The sequence below is a fragment of the Meriones unguiculatus genome, chromosome X (genome assembly GCF_030254825.1).
Source record: "Meriones unguiculatus strain TT.TT164.6M chromosome X, Bangor_MerUng_6.1, whole genome shotgun sequence".
In the NCBI taxonomy this organism is placed as follows: domain Eukaryota; kingdom Metazoa; phylum Chordata; class Mammalia; order Rodentia; family Muridae; genus Meriones; species Meriones unguiculatus.
The window spans coordinates 112,120,311-112,138,699 of NC_083369.1; the positions used below are offsets into that span (position 1 = coordinate 112,120,311).

At 38.4% G+C, this 18,389-nt stretch overlaps 1 pseudogene; it reads left to right on the forward strand.

Annotated features, from left to right (window-relative positions):
• The first annotated feature begins 10,640 nt into the window (after nucleotides 1-10,640).
• Nucleotides 10,641-10,757, forward strand: LOC132650262 (small nucleolar RNA SNORA17; annotated as a pseudogene).
• The last annotated feature ends 7,632 nt before the right edge of the window (nucleotides 10,758-18,389 follow it).

Consider the following 18,389-nt stretch of genomic DNA (forward strand, 5'->3'; position numbering starts at 1 on the left):
TGTATGAAATGCAGTATTTCCCTCTGTCAAGGCAACTGACATTAATCTATTGCAGAGTCTAGAAGACTATATCCTTGGAGTTCTCAGAGAGTACCTAAATCTCTCCTATAAAAGGGAGCACTGAGTTTGTAGGATCTGGACAAAATAAATTTGCTGTGGTATTTAGCTTTCTTACCCAGATTTCCCACAGCCAATTATTCCTGCACAGAATATTAGCCACCATTTCACAGTAGAATCGTGCTCTTGTTGGATGCCATATTCTGGGTGTATTTGAACCCTTGTTCAGCCTGTGTAGGATCTCCTGAATACTCACCAATTTCACAATCAAGGGTTACTTTCATAATACTTTTACAGTGAGGGTCCTGGACCCCTGTAACTGATAGTCCAAGAAAATGTCTCTGCCAAACTAGTTGTTTATGGAGTTTTAAGTTTCACATCTGGGTAAGTCTGATGATTCCTTTTCATTTTTCACTACCATTCAGAGCACCTTCTTAGCACTATGAAAGCTAGCTATTAGTCATGAAGCCTTTAGGTCAAGGCCAGCTTTAAAACTTCTTGTCGCAAAGATCAAGAATGTTGTGACTTCAGCAATATGGTCTTAGTATTATGTTCTGAAAAGTAAACAATTGCAGTTGCAATAGCCTGTAATATATGAGTATCAATGGGATCTCACTGGCCAATACGTCCAAAGGAGATAAGTCATTCCTGGCACTGGCACTTTTATTTGTTAACCCATGGTAACTATAAGGGATATTTCCCCATATAGAGTACTTCTAATTTATCTTCCCTTTCTCATAAATGTATAGGATTTAGTGGCACAAACATCATGGAAGTAACCATATTCTGATTGAATTTAAATACTATTCCACAAGATGAAACTTGTACTTGGCATCATTATCTGGCTAAAAATCTATTCCTAGACAGGTCATAGGCCATAGGAGAGAACCAACTACTATTTTTCTGCTAAATTGAAATAGTATTAAAATAATCATTACACCCACAGATTAATGAATCACTTAGCCTTTATCAGAGAAGACTCTATATGCAATAGATGGTAATTAACACAGAGATTCACAGCTGGTCAAGGAATAGAAATTAAGAGTTGGTAGAATGGTCAGCTAGAAATAGGTTACTTACATCACAATTCTTCCTTCCAAAGATTAGGGATCATTTCAGATGAGGGGGGTAATAATGTACGAGCAGGGCAAGGAAGACAATAAGGAAACAGTGAATTCTGGACACAATAGAGAACCTGCATGTATGATTTAATAAAATGTGTGACCACATGCACAAGAACTGTGCAAACACAAGCCAGGACAAATCTCAGCATGGAGACAGCACTTGAGCAAAAAGTCCCACCTCTATCACAGGAACTACATAAAACTGCTAGCTGCTAAGAGTGAAAGAGTAGTTTTCTCTTAAGAGTATATTTGACTGGGCTACAGTGGAAGACCACATATTCAAGAATATATGGACTTTCTGAATTTTATTGGTTAGCTTCTTTAGGCATACATATTTTAGTGTGATTACCTTATATTATAGGTCTAATAACCATTTAAAAGTGAATATATACCATCTGTGTCTCTCTGCTTCTAGGATACCTCAGGAGGATCTTTTCTAGTTCCCACCATTTGCCTGCAAATTTCATGATTTCCTTGTTTCTAATTGCTGAGTAGTATTCCATTATGTAAATGTACCACAATTTCTGTATCCATCCCTCACTTGAGGAATATCTAGCTTGTTTCCAGATTCTCGCAATTATGAATAAAGCTGCTATGAACATGGTTGAACAAATTTCCTTGTTGTATACTTGAGCATATTTTGCACATATGCCTAGGAGTGGTATAGCTGGATCATAATTTTCTGAGAAAGTACCAGATTGATTTCCAAAAGGGTTGCACAAGTTTATACTCCCATCAGAAATGGAAGAGGGTTCCCCTTTCTCCACACCCTCTCTAGCATGTATTGTCACTTGAATTTTTGCTTAGTCATTCTGATGAGTGTAAGGTAAAATCTGAGGGTCATTTTGATTTGCATTTCCCTGATGACTAAGGATGTTGAACATTTCTTTAAGTGTTTTTCTGCCATTCCTCTATTGATAATTTTCTGCCATTTCTCTATTGATAATTCTCTGTTTAGCTCTGTACCCCATAAATTGGATTACTTAATTTGTTGTTGTTTAACTTCTACATCTGAAGAGGAAAAAAGTGGCAACAGGACAGGAGCCTACCTTAGAGGGCCTCTGAAAGACTTTAACCAGAACAGATACTGAGACTTATAACCAAATTTTGGGAAGAGTGCAGGGAATCTTAAGAAAAATGGTGGAGATTGTAAGACCTGTAGAGGACACGAGCTCCACAAGGAGAACAAGATAACCAAAAAACTGGGCACAGGGGCCTTTTTTTGATACTGATACTCCAACCAAGGACAATTTATGGATATAACCTAGAACCCCTGCTTAGTTAGAGACAATGGCAGCTTAGTATCCAAGTGAGTTCCTTAGTAAGGGGAACAGAACCTATATCTGACATGAACTCAGTGGTTGGTTCTTTGATCACCTCCCTGTGATGGGGAAGCAACCTTGCCAGGCCACATAGGAGGACAATGCAGCCTGTCCTGATGAGATCTGATAAGCTAGGGACAGATGAAAAGGGATGAGGTCCTCCCTTTTCAGTGTACTTGGAGAGGGGCATGGGAGGAGATGAGGGAGGGAGTTTAGAATTGAGAGGGAATGAATGAGGGGGCTACAGCTGCATGGTACTGACATAGAAACAGAATGGTTGATCAACTGAATCGAATAGAAGACCCAGAAATAGACCCATACATATAGAGATGCTTGATTTTTGACAAAAAAGCCAAAACCATACAATGGAAAAAAGACATCATCTTCAACAAATGGTGCTAGTCTAACTGGATGTCTGCATGTAGATAAATGCAAATATATCCATACTTATCACCCTGCACAAAACTAAAGTCCAAGTGGATCAAAGACTTAAACATAAAACCAGACACACTAAATTGGCAAGAAGAAAAATTGAGGAAGAGCCTTGGACTCTTTGGCACAGGATACCACTACCTAAATATAACTCCAACAGCACAGGCTCTAAGATCAACAATCAATAAATGATACCTCATGAAACTGAAAAGCTTCTATAAAGCAAAGGACATTGTCATCAAAACAAAACGGCAGTCTACAGACTGAGAGAGGATCTTCACCAACCCTATATCTGACAGAGAGCTAATATCCATAATATATAAAAAACTCAAGAAGTTAAAAAACAACAAATCAAGTAATACAGTTGTTCTTGTTATTGATGTTAAGGATATAAAGTTTGTTGAGAAGGGAGGTGGATCTTATTGAAGTGAATATGATCAAAATACATTTGGCAAAATTCTCAACTAAGTTTTAAAATCTCTCTCCTCCGGAACGGGAAACAATAACAACAACAACAAAAAAAAAGTGATGCATTAGTATCCTTTCAAAGACAGATATGACCACAAGATAGATGGAATAAATCTTGGAGAGGGAGACCTTGCTGTTGATTGTGTACTTGGAAACTCGATGGTTTTGGCAAACACCAGTGTAGCCTTGTGGCTTAAGTACAGTAGGAACAGAGTAAACAGGCAGCTGATAAACTGGTGCCTCTTTCCATTTCATTTACAGAATTAGTCAACTATTTACTCACTTTTACTCAGATTTGTACAAGCCACTGAGAAAGAAGGCATGGCACACAGTATTTATGCTTTCAATTATGTTCGTTTCTTCTAAATTAATACCAGAAAGAGAAAATCACTTCTGTGATTTTTGTGGTAGTGAAGAATAGCTTCTTTTAATAAATTTTAATCTACTTTTAATTGAACCTTAAGTGATTCTTCCTTCTCTTTTCTCTGACTCCAATTTAAACACCCGCTAAAAGGATCAATGTGTATTTTCTTAAAACAAATATTGGTATCCAAGTATTGTCATATCCCTCAGAGCTTAAGCAATCTTTTTTTCTCTTTGCCTCTTTGAAAGAACATCCTGCTATATCTGGCTACTATATTGGTGGCACTGTGCAGGTGGCCTGCTTCCTACTGATTTCTTTAAAGTAAATAATACTAACACTTCAGTTCCATACTGGGCTGTTAGCAATTTTTTGAACTGAAATCTTCAAATTGCAATTAACGATGTATTAAAAGATTATGTAATGAAACAGCAAATGCTGAGAATGAACATTTTACAAGATTCAAGTAGCTTGCCTCCTACAGACCTGGAAACAAATCCTGACTATTGTGGAAAGTGAAGATGATCATGCTTGCCAACTTCAAAAAATAGGCTTCACACAAAAACTGTCAAAACGTGTTGCCTTTGTGTGTGTGTGTATGTGTATGTGTGTGTCTGTGTTTGTTAACCTCAAATGAATAAACATGATGCCAATGGAGCAAGAGAAGTCGAAAACAATTTTTCTAGCTTTAACTGCAGTATTTAATCTGGTAACATTTCACATAGATAAACTCTGTGTTCTCAAGAAAAAAAAATTCTTCTTACTATTTCTCGTTCCTTTCATACTTCTTTATTTTGAACTAGGTTTTCAGAGTTTTATATATTTTTCTGGAGGAAAGGCTTTTAAATATTAAGAAGTCGGTGATACAGTCAGACATTATCTCATTACAGACTAATCTAGGGTTTTCTTTAGTCAGAAATGGGGCTCTGTTTGCAGAAAAAATGGCTTTTAGGACAAATATCAGCTGCTGTAGATTTAATTCTTGTTTAGAAAGACTGCCTGAACATTGTCCTGTGATAATAAAGAAGCATTGTATCTGTAGAGCAAAGAATGCAGCTGATTTCTATGAGCAAGTGCTCCAAAGACATAGCTCAGCACAGTGTACACCTCTCTAGTGAAAACATTCTCAGTGTCAGCACTATAAACATTTGGGTCTGAAAATTATTTTGTAAGAAACTATAGTGTACCTTCAATGATAATTAATGATATCCTTGGCCTTTACCCATTACATAGCAGTAATATCTCTTTCCCCAGTCATAACAAAACATAATGTGTGTAACTTGGTCAGATTCCCCTACGGGGAACAAATTCATCACTATGTGAGAGTCATTGCTCTAATACTAACTTCTAATTATCCATATCAGAAACTATTGTTATTTTCATCTAATAAATGGGGAAGTTAGAGTCTGAGAATCAGTGTCTCATGTGGCACAATCCCTAGCCTCCTCCTTGGCTAGTTTCTGTAACCTGTTACACAATGTGATAAGCAAAGTGGACTCCACAGTTAGCTCTGGATTATCAGGGAGGTGAATTAATTCTCATTTTATGTCTTGAGTTTCTATTCATCAGTTTTAAACTGGTCAGGGGAAGAGATTTTTGGGTAGAAGTACAAGGAGCCAATTCCAGGATCAAACCTTCCATTTTCAGCAGTAGCCATCATCATAGTGATTTGCTATCTAGAGTTAGGTCTAATTATTCCTCTAATTGCCTAAGCTCCAAAGAGCCACATCAAAAGGAGAAGGGCAAATCACCATGAGAAGTAGGTTCTTTTTTTTAAGATTTATTTATTTATTTATTTATTTATTTATTATGTATACAGTATTCTGCCTGAATGTATGCGTGCAAGCAAGAAGAGGGTATCAAATCACATTGTAGATGGTTGTGAACCATCATGTGGTTGCCGTGAATTGAACTTAGGACCTCTGGAAGAGCAACCAGTGCTCTTAACCTCTGAGCCATCTCTCCAGCCCCCGAGAAGTAGGTTCTGATCATGTCTGACTTTGGGAACGCCTGGTTCCCAAAATGTCTGGTTCTCATACATCCAAGTGTGTAAGTAGAGGGATAGATTTTGGTATCTTAGAAGATCAATTTGGTTCTAAGAATTTGCAAAATAGCTTATCTAAGGTAAAAAGGGATGTCTGTTAAATGCCCTTGAAACTCAGCATTACTGGCTTAATTGGAATGAATTAGGTGACTGGTTTGAAAGGACTTATAGAAAGCCTCTCAGGAATCTTATCATTCTGCACACTTTTGAGGGCCTGAGCCCAACTAGTTCTGAGGGAAGTTGCAAAAAAGAAAATTTGTCACTTCTTATTTTTCTAAACTCTAAAACCTATTACAATCATCCTGAGCAAACACCACTGATTTGACACCATAAAAGGGCATAAAACCTTTTGCTAACAGTATATGTCTTTTATTAGGTTGTTGAGGGAAAAACAGCAAAATATTTCTTAATATATATCTTTAGGTCAGAATTTTATTGCTTTTGGCCTCAGGCCATTGCATGATTTATAGAGCAAAGTGTAGATAAAATGTGATTTTTAAAAAAGAAATTAGAAAGATCAAAATTAAGAGTAAGTCTCAGAGTACAAGAATTGGCTCCATTTTTATATTGTTTTCAAAGAAGAAATCATCCTTGATTGCTTGTATTTTAGTAATGGACCCAACACAAATAGACATAAGGAATATGCCTGCAAAATGTCACTAATATAAGAATTAGTCCTTTATGTGTACAGATTTTACTATGTTTATCCTATATTGTATGTCTAGTATCCACTTATAAGTGAGTATATACCATGTGTGTCTTTCTGCTTCTTGAATACCTCACACAGGATGATCTTTACTAGTTCCTACCATTTACCTGAAAATTTCATGATTCCCTTGCTTTTAATTGCTGAGTAGTATTCTATTGTGTAAAAGTAGCACAATTTCTGTATCCATTCCTCCATTGAGGTACATCTGGTTTGTTTCAAGGTTTTGGATATTATGAACAAAGCTGATATGAACATGGTTGAACAGATTTCCTTGTGTACTTGAGCATATTTTGGATGTATGCCTAGGGATGGTATAGCTGGATCTTCAGGAAGCACTATTCCTAATTGTCTGAGAAAACACCAGATTGATTTCCAAAGTGGTTGTATAAGTTTACATTCCCACCAGCAATGGAGGAGGGTTTCCCTTTCTCAACATTCTCTCCAGCATGTATTGTCACTTGAATTTTTTATCTTAGCCATTCTGATGGGTATAAGGTTAAATCTCAGGGTCGTTTTGATTTGTATCTTCCTGATAACTAAGGACATTGAACATTTCTTGGTTTCCCTGCCATTCTATATTCCTCTATAGAGAATTATCTGTTTAGCCCTGTATCCCATTTTTTAATCGCAATACTTGATTTTTTTAACTTCCTGAGTCCTTTATATATTCTGGATATTAGCCCACTGTCAGATATAGGGTTGGTGAAGACCCTTTCCCAGTCAGTAGACTGTCTGATTTTGTTCTGAGGACAGTGTTCTTTGCTTTACAGAAGCTTTTCAGTTTTATGAGTCCCATTTATTGATTGTAGATCTTAGAGCCTGTGCTGTTGGTGTTCTGTTCAATAAGTTTCTCCTATGCCAATGGCTTCTAAAATCTGTACACCTGTGAAGCAAGAAGGAGGACCCTGGGTAAGATGATAAATTCTCACTCAGAAAGAAAAACAGGATGGACATTGGAAGAAGGAGAAAGCAGGAAACAGGACAGAAGCCTACCACAGAGGGCTTCTGAAAGACTCTACCCAGCAGTGTATCAAAACAGATACTGAGACTTATAATCAAACATTGGGAAGAATGCAGGGAATCTTATGAAAACAGGGTGGGGGATAGTAAGACCTGGAGAGAACAAGAGCTCCACAAGGAGAACAACAGACCCAAGAACTCTGGGCCCAGGGGTCTTTTCTGAGACTGATAATCCAACCAAAGACCATTCATGAATATAACCTAGAACTCCTGCACAGATGTAGCCCATGGCAGCTCAATATCCAAGTGGGTCTCTAGTAATGAGAACAGGGGCTATATTTGACATGAACTCAGTGGCTAGCTCTTTGCTCCCTGCTAAGCAATTTGCCCAGCCCCAACAAGGAGGAGCAGCCTTGCAGGGTCACAGAGGAGGACAATGCATCCAGTCCTGATGAGACCTGATAAACTAGGGTCAGATGGAAAGGATTGAGGTCTTCCCCTATCAGTGGACTTGGAGAGGGGCATGGGAGGAGATGAAGAAGGGAGTTTGGGATTGAGAGGAAATGAGGGAAGGAGCTATAGCTGGAATACAAAGTGAATAAAGCATAATTAATATAAAAAATAAAAATTTAATTAAAAATTAGTCCTTAAACTGTGGGGCTATTTTCAGAAACTGATGACTTTATATAAGTATGAAATTGTCTCCCATGTACAAACCTTTCCAGCCTAGTAGATTATAGCTTTCCCTGCCTGCAGTCATTAATGTGAGTTTGCCTTGGGAAAGAGTACTGCATATTTAGATTAACTAGTGGAGCTTTAGAAAATGCTATGAACTGTGGTTATCTTACCTGTGATTCTTCCCATTTCTCCCAGCACATGGTCTGGTATTGAGAGTCTTAAAAAATCTGGAGATAATTCCACTGAGTTGCTAAAGGTAAAAACTATTTTTAGACATTTATTTCTGAAAGGTAGTGTTTCCCAAGTGATACCTTTTGTTGTTGTTCTTTGTTTTTCTTACAGACTAATAGTTCCTTCAAAGTACTAAGGGCTTTGTCAAAGAGTGTTCAACCTGAATCTTGGTCAGATATATTTACAGGAGACAATGTATCCAAAGATCAGTTCACTTTGACTCTCTTGATTCTTTTTCACCTTTGAAGTTTTAATTTATTATTATTGTTGTTGTTGTTGTGTTTAGGCATATGATATGTGGTTTGAGTGAAGACACACATATATCATAGTGTGGAAGTGGATGTCAGAGGACAACTTCTGTGAGTCAATTGCCTCCTTCCACTATGTATTCTAGGAATCAAACTCAGGTCTTGAGGATTATGTAGCAAATGTTTTTGTTTACTGACTCAACTCAGCAGCCTTGACTCCAGACCTATGCATCAAGTCGTCCAATGGATTTTCATTAAATGTCCTTTGATGAATTCAAATCCCATGAATCTATGACTGAATTTAAGATCATCTTCCTAGGATCCCAACAACAAGGGATGATAGGTATTTATTTTAAAACAATAATCCTAGTAATGGCTGAAAATAAGAAAGGATGGAAGTTTGACTAAAGAGACATTTCTAATTTAGAATCTAAAAGCTATGACTGAATGGATGGAGAGGAGGTATAAAGGGTCAATGAATGAATCACAAAAGTAGGTAACAGGCAATATGTTATTTTTTCTTGTATTCCCATTCCCCACAACACTATTTATGCATTGTTTATTTAATAAATCAGTTGAATTGATATAAAAAATTCTACCTGGATCCTGTAAAGGAATGAGAGAATAGAATAGAAATAATCACACAAATTGGTTTTAAAATTTGGTTTTGCTACTATGAGGCTAGGTCTAAAATCAGTCTGATATCTAATTCTCAGTGTGAAATGACAGGTTCTTTAGGTATTCTGTTATGCTCTCACAGATGAATATTTGAAATGACTGCGTTCTTGCAAGGTACCAAAAAGATGGTGGTAACTATGAATGCTTTTTATTTCTAATATCAGAGATCAGACCTCTACTCTTGCCTGATGCATCTAAAACAAAAAGGGGGAACTGTAGAGAGTTGCGTAATGCCAAGCCTTAAAGATGGAGCTGGTTTCCGCCATCCACCTTCCCGATGGTGAGTGCTCTCTGTCACAAAAAACTCCATATTTGGCTAAGGCTGAGGATCTGGCTTGCTTCCGTGTATGGGGTCCTATCTGCATTGCCCACGTGGCATGCTGGGGTTGGCTACCCAGAGGCTATTTAAGCTGTGGGCTGGCTTTCCCCAGGGTCAAATGATTTTTCAAGGTTCCTGAATAAACTGCATTGAAAAAAAAATTTAAAAAAAGAAATTAATTTCTAAAATGTTTCAAGATTTGTTCCCTTTATTATCTTATCTATGTATATTAACTTAAATTTTGATCACTGAATCATCAAATTTCCTGAAGATTTTTAGAATAAGATCAATTAAATGACCCCCTTTGGTGCAGGAGAATTTCAGAGTGGCTCCAATGGCTTTAGTGACAATGGACTAACATGTCATTTCCAGGAAAGACCTCATTTAAGATATGTATCTAGCTACTTGAATATGTAATACCAATCTATTAACTGATAATATACGGACCATCAAATTGCCTGCTGTCTCTTCTCCAGCCATCAGTTTACCTTTAAGATAATTAATATTTAGTGATGATTACATAACTGAATTATGCCATGAAATACACACACATACACAGTAATATACATTGACAGATACACATTCTTTTAAGTTAATAGTTTTATATGTATTTATACTACAGTGTTTCACAAATGACTTAAGGCAATGTATAAATGGATTAAAATTAAATAAATATTTTCAAAACTCTGGGATATAGATGTTTCTAACTAGTATAAAATATTAGCAAGCATGAGGCTAGAAATGTTTAGTGTTAGCTGAGCAAGGAAAGGTAATTGACAAAATAACTTTTGGAATTTTAGTGTTAGGTTATTGTCTTGGGTCATACAGAATAAAAATTTGCATGATAATTTACAAAATATTTTCTATCAAAAAGAGTCTCGTTAATCTTTATTTTGGATTTTTTCATTAAAATATAAGCAAGTATCTATTTCAGGTTTTCTAGAATTTCAATAAAGGTACAAAAATTATTAGTATTCCCTGCTATTCTGATGAGAAATGTTAAAAGCCACCTGCCCTTAGAATCATTTTCCTCATGGCTCCTGTGTCACATGTGTATCAGGTGGTGGCAGAGAGGAGAGAGCCTATGTCTATCTGTGAACATCAGAATGATTAGTAGCCTAACAATCCCTGAAAAAAATGAACCTAAGATTGCCACCAGTCCAGCGACAAGGGGCTCACACAGGGAGGTAGCATGCAGCAACCACCAGTCTGGCACTAAACAGGTACCAAGAGGCTCCCAAGACCAGGAGAAAGATGGGGACTAGAAGAACCCCACCTGGGACTGAGGGCCCTGGGCAGAAGCGAGCCACATGGGGCCACTTGGGCAGACCAAGTGAGACCAAGCCAGAGATGACCTCCAGACTGGTGCCATGAACTTAGACAGGAAGTTAGTTTGAGAAGACCTCCAATCAGGCATTGCCCCAGCCTGGGGGTGGGTGGGCAGACAATGCCTGAGATTAACCCAGTCCAGCATAGTAAGCCATGGGCAACACATAACACTCCTCCTGAAACCACTCCTGAGATGACCACAGACACCCAGAGACCCTGTTTTCCCGTAAGAGGAGCTAGTAGGTGGTGGAGATATGGAAGAGAAAGAGAAACAGAAGGATGTGGGCACAATGAAGAAAGGCAGAACTGGATTCCCAAGGTTAGTAAGGAATAGGACCATGGTGGGGGCCCAGCTTTGTTTCCATTAGGGGACATATCTGGGTCTTTGATTCTGAAGCAGCAGTGGTCTGTTATCAGTAAAGTCATGGATGACATCCCTTGTCTGGGCTGCTGCTCCCATTACATATTGTTAAGGACTGTGCAGATTTGGCACCACCCTGCTCCTGGGCATCATGAGTGAGTGAGCCCTCAGGTCATGAAAGCAGGAGAAATTTAGCCAGCTACAGTACTTGGAAGAGTGGCCCATCACATTGAGGAGTTGTGGGTGAATAGGCCTCCAAGGATCTAAGGATCAATGAATGGGAGACCTTGGCATACCTCTTGTCTCCCATGAGGTGGAATGAACAAGGGAGAGATACTTTATACTTGTCTTTCCTCTCCTTCCTTACAACCTAAGGAAGGTGGAAGACATGGTCCTGGGTTCATGAGAGCTGCAGAGCTGGTCCTGCCCCTTACCAGCTGCAGCACTTGGGAGAGTAGCCCCTGCATCTCACCCAGGCAGCACAGTAGAGCTGATCCTGTTGGAGGGAGTATGAGTGAACTCTCCCCAAGGCCATGAGAATGGGGGAGCTGGCTCTGTCACTTGTCTGTGGTTTGGTGAAATGGGTAAGGAAGAGACACCCTCTCTTTTTCCTTGCCACCTATGGCAGCTAGGAGAGCTGGTCCTGAGGTCATTAGAGCAGGAGAGCTGATCCTGTTCCTTACCTGCTGAAGCACATGGGAGGGCAGGCCCTGCACCTCACCCTGGCAACACAATAGAACTGGCCATGGATGTGGAGGATGCAGGAAAACCAGCCCTGAGTATGGGACAGCTGTCTCTGCCTCTTGTTTCCTGGGTGGTGGCATGGATGAGGGAGAGAAATTTTCCCCTCCCCTCCCCTCCCTTGTCTTTCACCACAAATGCTGGCCTAGGGGTCATGAGAGTGAGAGAACTGGCTATGTCTCTCACCATCTGCAACATTTAGAAGAGTCAGGTCTTGCACCTCACCTGGGCAGCAGGGTAGAGATGGCCCTGGTAGTGGGGGTGCTGGTGAACTGGCCCCAAGGTCATGAGAGCAAGAGAACCAGATGTCTGACCAGCTCAGATATCTCTCAGGGCCAGATTCAGGGATTTGAGTTGGCCCACCCCAACATTTACCCCATAAAAGAACTGCTGGAGTCCATGAAAGGGCTTATCCTACAGATGCAAAACGACAGGATCTCTGTGACAAAGAGCAATAACAGGATATGTAAGAGGAGTCCCAAGATCAATAGAATGGCAGCAACCAGAGGCCTCATACCAGACCACCAAGTCATTCTGATGACCATTTGCATGCAAAGAAGTGTGAACAAAAGGATATAATGTGGGACACAGGGTGACACAATACAACTTCCACACAGATTTTTTTCTGTTGTGGGCATAGTTGCAAATGTAAAGAGTGTCTACAAGGGAAGGGTGATGTGAATGGGATTGGGATAGGAAATTCAGAGAACCAATAAAAAGATAAGAAAAGAGAGACCAATGTCCAGAATTTACAAGACATAAAATAGTCAGAAAGCATTGTCAATACAGTAAACAAATGGAATGATAAATTCAAGTTAAAACTTACCTGCCTAAAACTGCAACTTGGACGTATAGGGGGTAATGGAATGCTCTTTACAGATTTAAAGATTAAGTAAAAGTGAAGGTTGAATAAAAGCTGTACTGAGATACGTCCTTGCTTTACCTTGTGTTCAAAGACCTGGAAATTCCTACCTTAATTTTATCCGGAGAGCCAGTGAGAACCTCCTGAAGCAGAACTGAGATACCTGTCAATGATGTTTTAAGGCCATTTGGCTGGAGCTGATTTCTGGTGACTGAGTCAAAGGCTGTGACCAAATCTCCAATGCTTCATGTGCCATTAGTAAAAATGGCATAAATGCCTTATTATGTATAAAATTGTATATGCAATGGGAAATAAACTAAATTTAATAATCAATCCTCGTTTAGAAAGACAGATGGGATGTGCATTGAATGTATGACAGGAGTCTACTGAGCGCATCTGAAAGACTCTAACTAGCAGTGTTTTCAAAGCAAAGACTCATGACCAAACCTTTGGCAGAGTACAGGGAATCATAAGAAAGAAGGGGAGTCAGTATGATGGGGAAAGGATAGGAGCTCCACAAGGACCAAATATATCTGGGCACAGGGTCTTTTCTGAGACTGACATTCAACCAAGGACCATGTATGGATATAACCTAGAACCTCCACTCAGATGTAGCCTGTGGTAGCTCAGTAACCAACTGGTTTCCCAAAGTGAGGGGAACAGGGACTATTTCTAACAGGAACTCAATGACTGGCTCTTTGGTCTCCCCACCCCCGAAGGGAGGAGCAGTCCTGTTAGGCCACAGAGGAGGGCTTTGCAGCCAGTCCTGAAGATACCTGATAAAACAGGATCAGATGAATGGGGAGGAGGTCCCCCCTATCAGTGGACTTGGAAAGGGGCACGGTGGAGATGAGGGAGGGAGGGTGGGACTGGGAGGGAATGAGGGAGCTGGATACGGCTGGGATATAGAGTTAATAAAATGTAACTGATAGGAAAAAAAATTAAAAAAAAATATATGTTAGAATTTTGTGCTGACACCATTTGGCCCTTGGCTTTTTGGATAGAAGACTTTTGATGACAGCTTCTATTTCCTTAGGAGATATAGGATTATTTAATTTACTTGCCTGATCTTTAGTCAGCTTTGGTAAGTGTAATCAATTAAGAAAATTGTACATTTCATTTAGATTGTTAAATTTTGTGGTGTATAGACTTTGAAGTAAGATCTAAAGATTGTTTGGATTTCCTCAGTATTTGTAGTTATGTCATCCTTTTCATTTCTGATTTTGTTGATTTGGATAGTCCCTGTAATTTAGGTAGTTGGCTGTGTTTGTCTATCTTGTTGATTTTCTCAAAGAACCAGCTTTTAGTTTCATTGATTTTTTTTGACTTGTTCTCTTTGTTTCTAGTTTATTGATTTCAACCCTGAATTTGATTATTTCCAGCTGTTTGCTCCTCTTGGGTGAGTTCTTCTTCTTCTTCTTCTTCTTCTTCTTCTTCTTCTTCTTCTTCTTCTTCTTCTTCTTCTTCTTCTTCTTCTTCTTCTTCTTCTTCTTCTTCTTCTTCTTTTCCATAGGGCTTTCAGGTGAGCCATTAAGTTGCTTGTATGAGATATTTCGAAATTCCTTTTGAAGGCATTTAGTGCTCTAAACTTTCCTGTTAGCACAGCTTTCATTGTGTCACATTAGTTTGGGTATGATATGCCTTTGTTTTCATTGAATTTTGGCAAGTAGTTAATTTCTTTCTTTTTTAAAATTAATTACTTTTTTATTAATTACAGTTTACTCACTTTGTTTTCCAGCTGTAGCCCCCCTTGCTCATCCCCTTCCAATCTCACCACCTCCCACATCTGGTCCCATGGTTCTGCCAAGTCCACTGATAGGGGAAGTCCTTTTCCCCTTCCCTCTGACCCTAGCCTATTAGGTCTCATCAGGACTGGCTGCATTTTCTTCCTCTATAGCCTGGTAAGGCTGCTCACCCTTCAGGGATCAAAGACCCAGAAACTGAGTTCATGTCAGAGACAGTCCCTGTTCCCCTAACTAGTGAACCCATTTGGAGAATTAGCTGCCATGGGCTACATCTGTGCAGGGGTTCTAGGTTATATCCATGCATGGTCCTTGTTTGGAGTATCAGTCTCAGAAAAGACCCATTTGCCAAGTTTTTTTTGGTTCTGTTGCTCCCCTAGTGGAGCCCCTGTCCCCTCCAGGTCTTCCTATCTCGCCTTTCTTTCATGAGATTCCCTGCACTCTGCCCAAAGTTTGGCTAATAGTCTCAGCATCTGCTTTGATACCCTGCTGGGTAGAGTCTTTCAGAGGCCTTCCATGGTATGCTCCTGTCCTGTTCCCTGTTTTTTCCCTTTTCTGATGTCTATCCTGTTTGCCTTTCTGAATGAGGATTGAGCATCTTACCCTGGTCTTCTTTGCTTATCTTCTTTATGTGTATAGATTTTAGTATGTTTATGCTATATTATATGTCTAATATCCACGTATAAGTGGGTATATACCATGTGTTCTTTCTGCTTCTGGAATACCTCACTCAGGAGGATCTTTTCTAGTTCCCACCATTTGCCTGCAAATTTCATGATTTCCTTCTTTTTTAATTGCTGAGTAGTATTCCATTGTGTAATTTCTTTCTTTATTTCTTCCCTGACCCAGCTGTCATTGAGTAGCAATTTGCTCACTTCCCACCTCTGTGTAGGCTTTTTACTATTTCTGTTGTTATTGAAGTCCATCTTTATTCCATCATGGTCTGATAGGATACCAGGGTTTATTTCAAACTTTTTGTATATGTTGAAGCTTTCTTTGTACATGATTATATGGTTTCTTTTGGAGAAGGTTCTATGTGGTGCTTAGAAGAATGTAAATTATTTTGTGTTTGGGTGAAAAGTTCTGTAGATTTATGTTTGATTTATGATATCTGTTAGAGTCATTGTTTCTTTGTTTAATTTCTGTTTTGTTGACCTGTCCTTTCGTGAGAGTAGGGTATTGAAGTCTCCCACTATTAATGTGTGGGGAGCTATGTGTGATTAAATTTTATTAATGTTTCTTTTACAAATGTGAGTGCCCTTGTGTTTGGGGCATAGATGTTCAGAATTGTAATGTCTTCATGGTGGTATATATATATATATATATATATATATATATATATATATATATATTTTGATGAGTATGAAGTGACCTTCTCCATATTTTTTGATTAATTTTGATTGAAAGTTCATTTTATTAAATATTAGAATGGCTACTTCTGCTTACTTCTTGGGGCCATTGACTTGGAAAACCATCTTCTAGCTGTTTACTCTCAGGTAATATCTACATTTGTGGCTGAGGTGTTTCTTGTATGCAACAGATTTTTGGGTCTTGTTTAATCATCCATTCTGTTAGTCTGTGTCTCTTTATTGGAGGGTTGAGACCATTGATGTTCTGAGAGATTAATTACCAGTTGTTGTTACATCCTTTTATTTTTATGTTGGTTGTGTTGGTTGTTAATTTTGCTGTAGTGAGGTTATTTATTTCATGTGTTTTCCTGAAATTAGTTAGCATTCTTGGGTTTTATTTTTCTTCCTATTATCTCCCCTAAGCCTGGAGTTTTGGGTAGGATTGTTTAAATATGTTTTAGTTGAATATCTTGTTTTTTCATCAGAATGTCAAGAGTCTTTCAAATAATGAGCTTTACTGTTGCAATTTTTATTGTATTTTATTTGTATTGTTTTTAATTGTTCAGTCTATTCACTTATGCTCTTGCTCATCTCCTACTGGTCTCTTTCTTTTCCCCAGTAGCTCTTTTTCTGTTTTCATGTCATATGTATCTTGTTTAATTAAAAAAAAAATAGTTATTACACCTAAATGAATTCTGTACACTTATAATGGCTTTTAGCCTTTACTTTGAAAAATCACTTGCTTAAGAAAGTCTTAGTGACAGACTAAGATCAGAAAGGAGAGGAGAACCTCTCCTATTAGTGGACTTGGGGAGTGGCATGCAAGCAGAGGGAGGAGGGAGGGTGGGATTGGGAGGGGAGGAGAGAGGGGCTTATGGGGGGAATGAATAAAGTGTAATTGATGTAAAAAAATAAAAAATAAATAAAAAAATAAAAAAAGAAAGTCTTAGTGAATCTCAGTCCTTCAGAGACACAAAAATCTACTTTCATTTATTATCTCATCCATCCACATTTATACGTATATATCTTATCCAGCAATTTTCTAATTGCATTATTTTTCAGTGATGATAGGAGAATTCTATGAATGGAACCTGTAAAGACCAAACTTATGATTCTATTAGAAAGATATCCAATTAAGTAGAGGGACAGGTCATCCATTTCTCACATTAGGGAATATTGGTATAACTGAGCCAGTAGGGACTGTATAGATAGGAAAATACTGTATCCACGAGCATTTCATGGAATGTGTTTTACAGTCCAGTGTCAAAGTTTTCTGTGATTTTTAACAATAGATTTATTATCAACCCTCTTCTTAGGTATTGTGAATACATCACCACTTGAGTATTTGTACTGGCACTTTAAGAAGAATTGCATAAAGAACTGTATTATCTATAGTAATGTGGCAAGAGATTTTTGATAAAATTTAATGTTAGCCTCTTCCATTTTCTTTCTTTTTGTTGTAGCTTAATAGATCACCATTTGAGTCTGGGAATTTATTGTCATGGTTACTTTTTGCATAGCACCAATTTTTAAATAATCATAAAAAATGAATTTAATAGCTAGAAATATAACACTAAAATAGTGTTACATATATAGAGTTGTCTGATACTATTCCTGAGGATATGTACCAAATATCTACTCACCCAAGATAGGAAAGTGAGTGATGTCAGAACAAAGTACAGGTACCACCAACTTTCAGTTTGGTGAACAAATAATAAATTTTATTGGTGTTACTTATAGCAATATGGGTGAAGAGTTTCTTACAGGAGCAGAAATGACTCAAAGACAGCAATGACTCAAAGACAGCTGCATTACCACCATTCCCCAGCATGAATGACAGTTCACAAAGCTGGAAACTTGGAACTTGGAGCACACTGCACAGCCGGCAGCCCAAGTTTGTCCCCAGTGTCCTTTCCAGGTGTCTGGTCTTTTATTTATTTATTTATTTTTCCTAAGCAGTTCAGTGGGTCTGTGTTTCTTGTAGGCAGCTTGGCTGCTCTCTGATTGTTTCAGATGGCCAGGCATGTTTGAAACCCTTTTGTGCATAATGACTTGTCTAAGAGTGATTCTCAGCAGTTCTCACAGCTCATGGACACTTGCATGGGACTGGGCACTAGAAAATCTAGTAAAAAATCTGGTCAGTTTCAGAGGTTTCCTGAAGCTGTTTTAATTTGTTTACTTCCGTTTTTGAAGAGCTTCTCTGCAAGATAGAACGTTTCACCTCCTTATAAACATCCTGTCTTAACTAACCCTATTGTTTCATTACACCTATAGCATAGGAGATGAGAAAATTTGATAAATGAAACAGAATTAATTAATTAATTAATGAAAAAATTAATACGTGAACCTTCATGAAACTGAAAAGCTTCTGTGT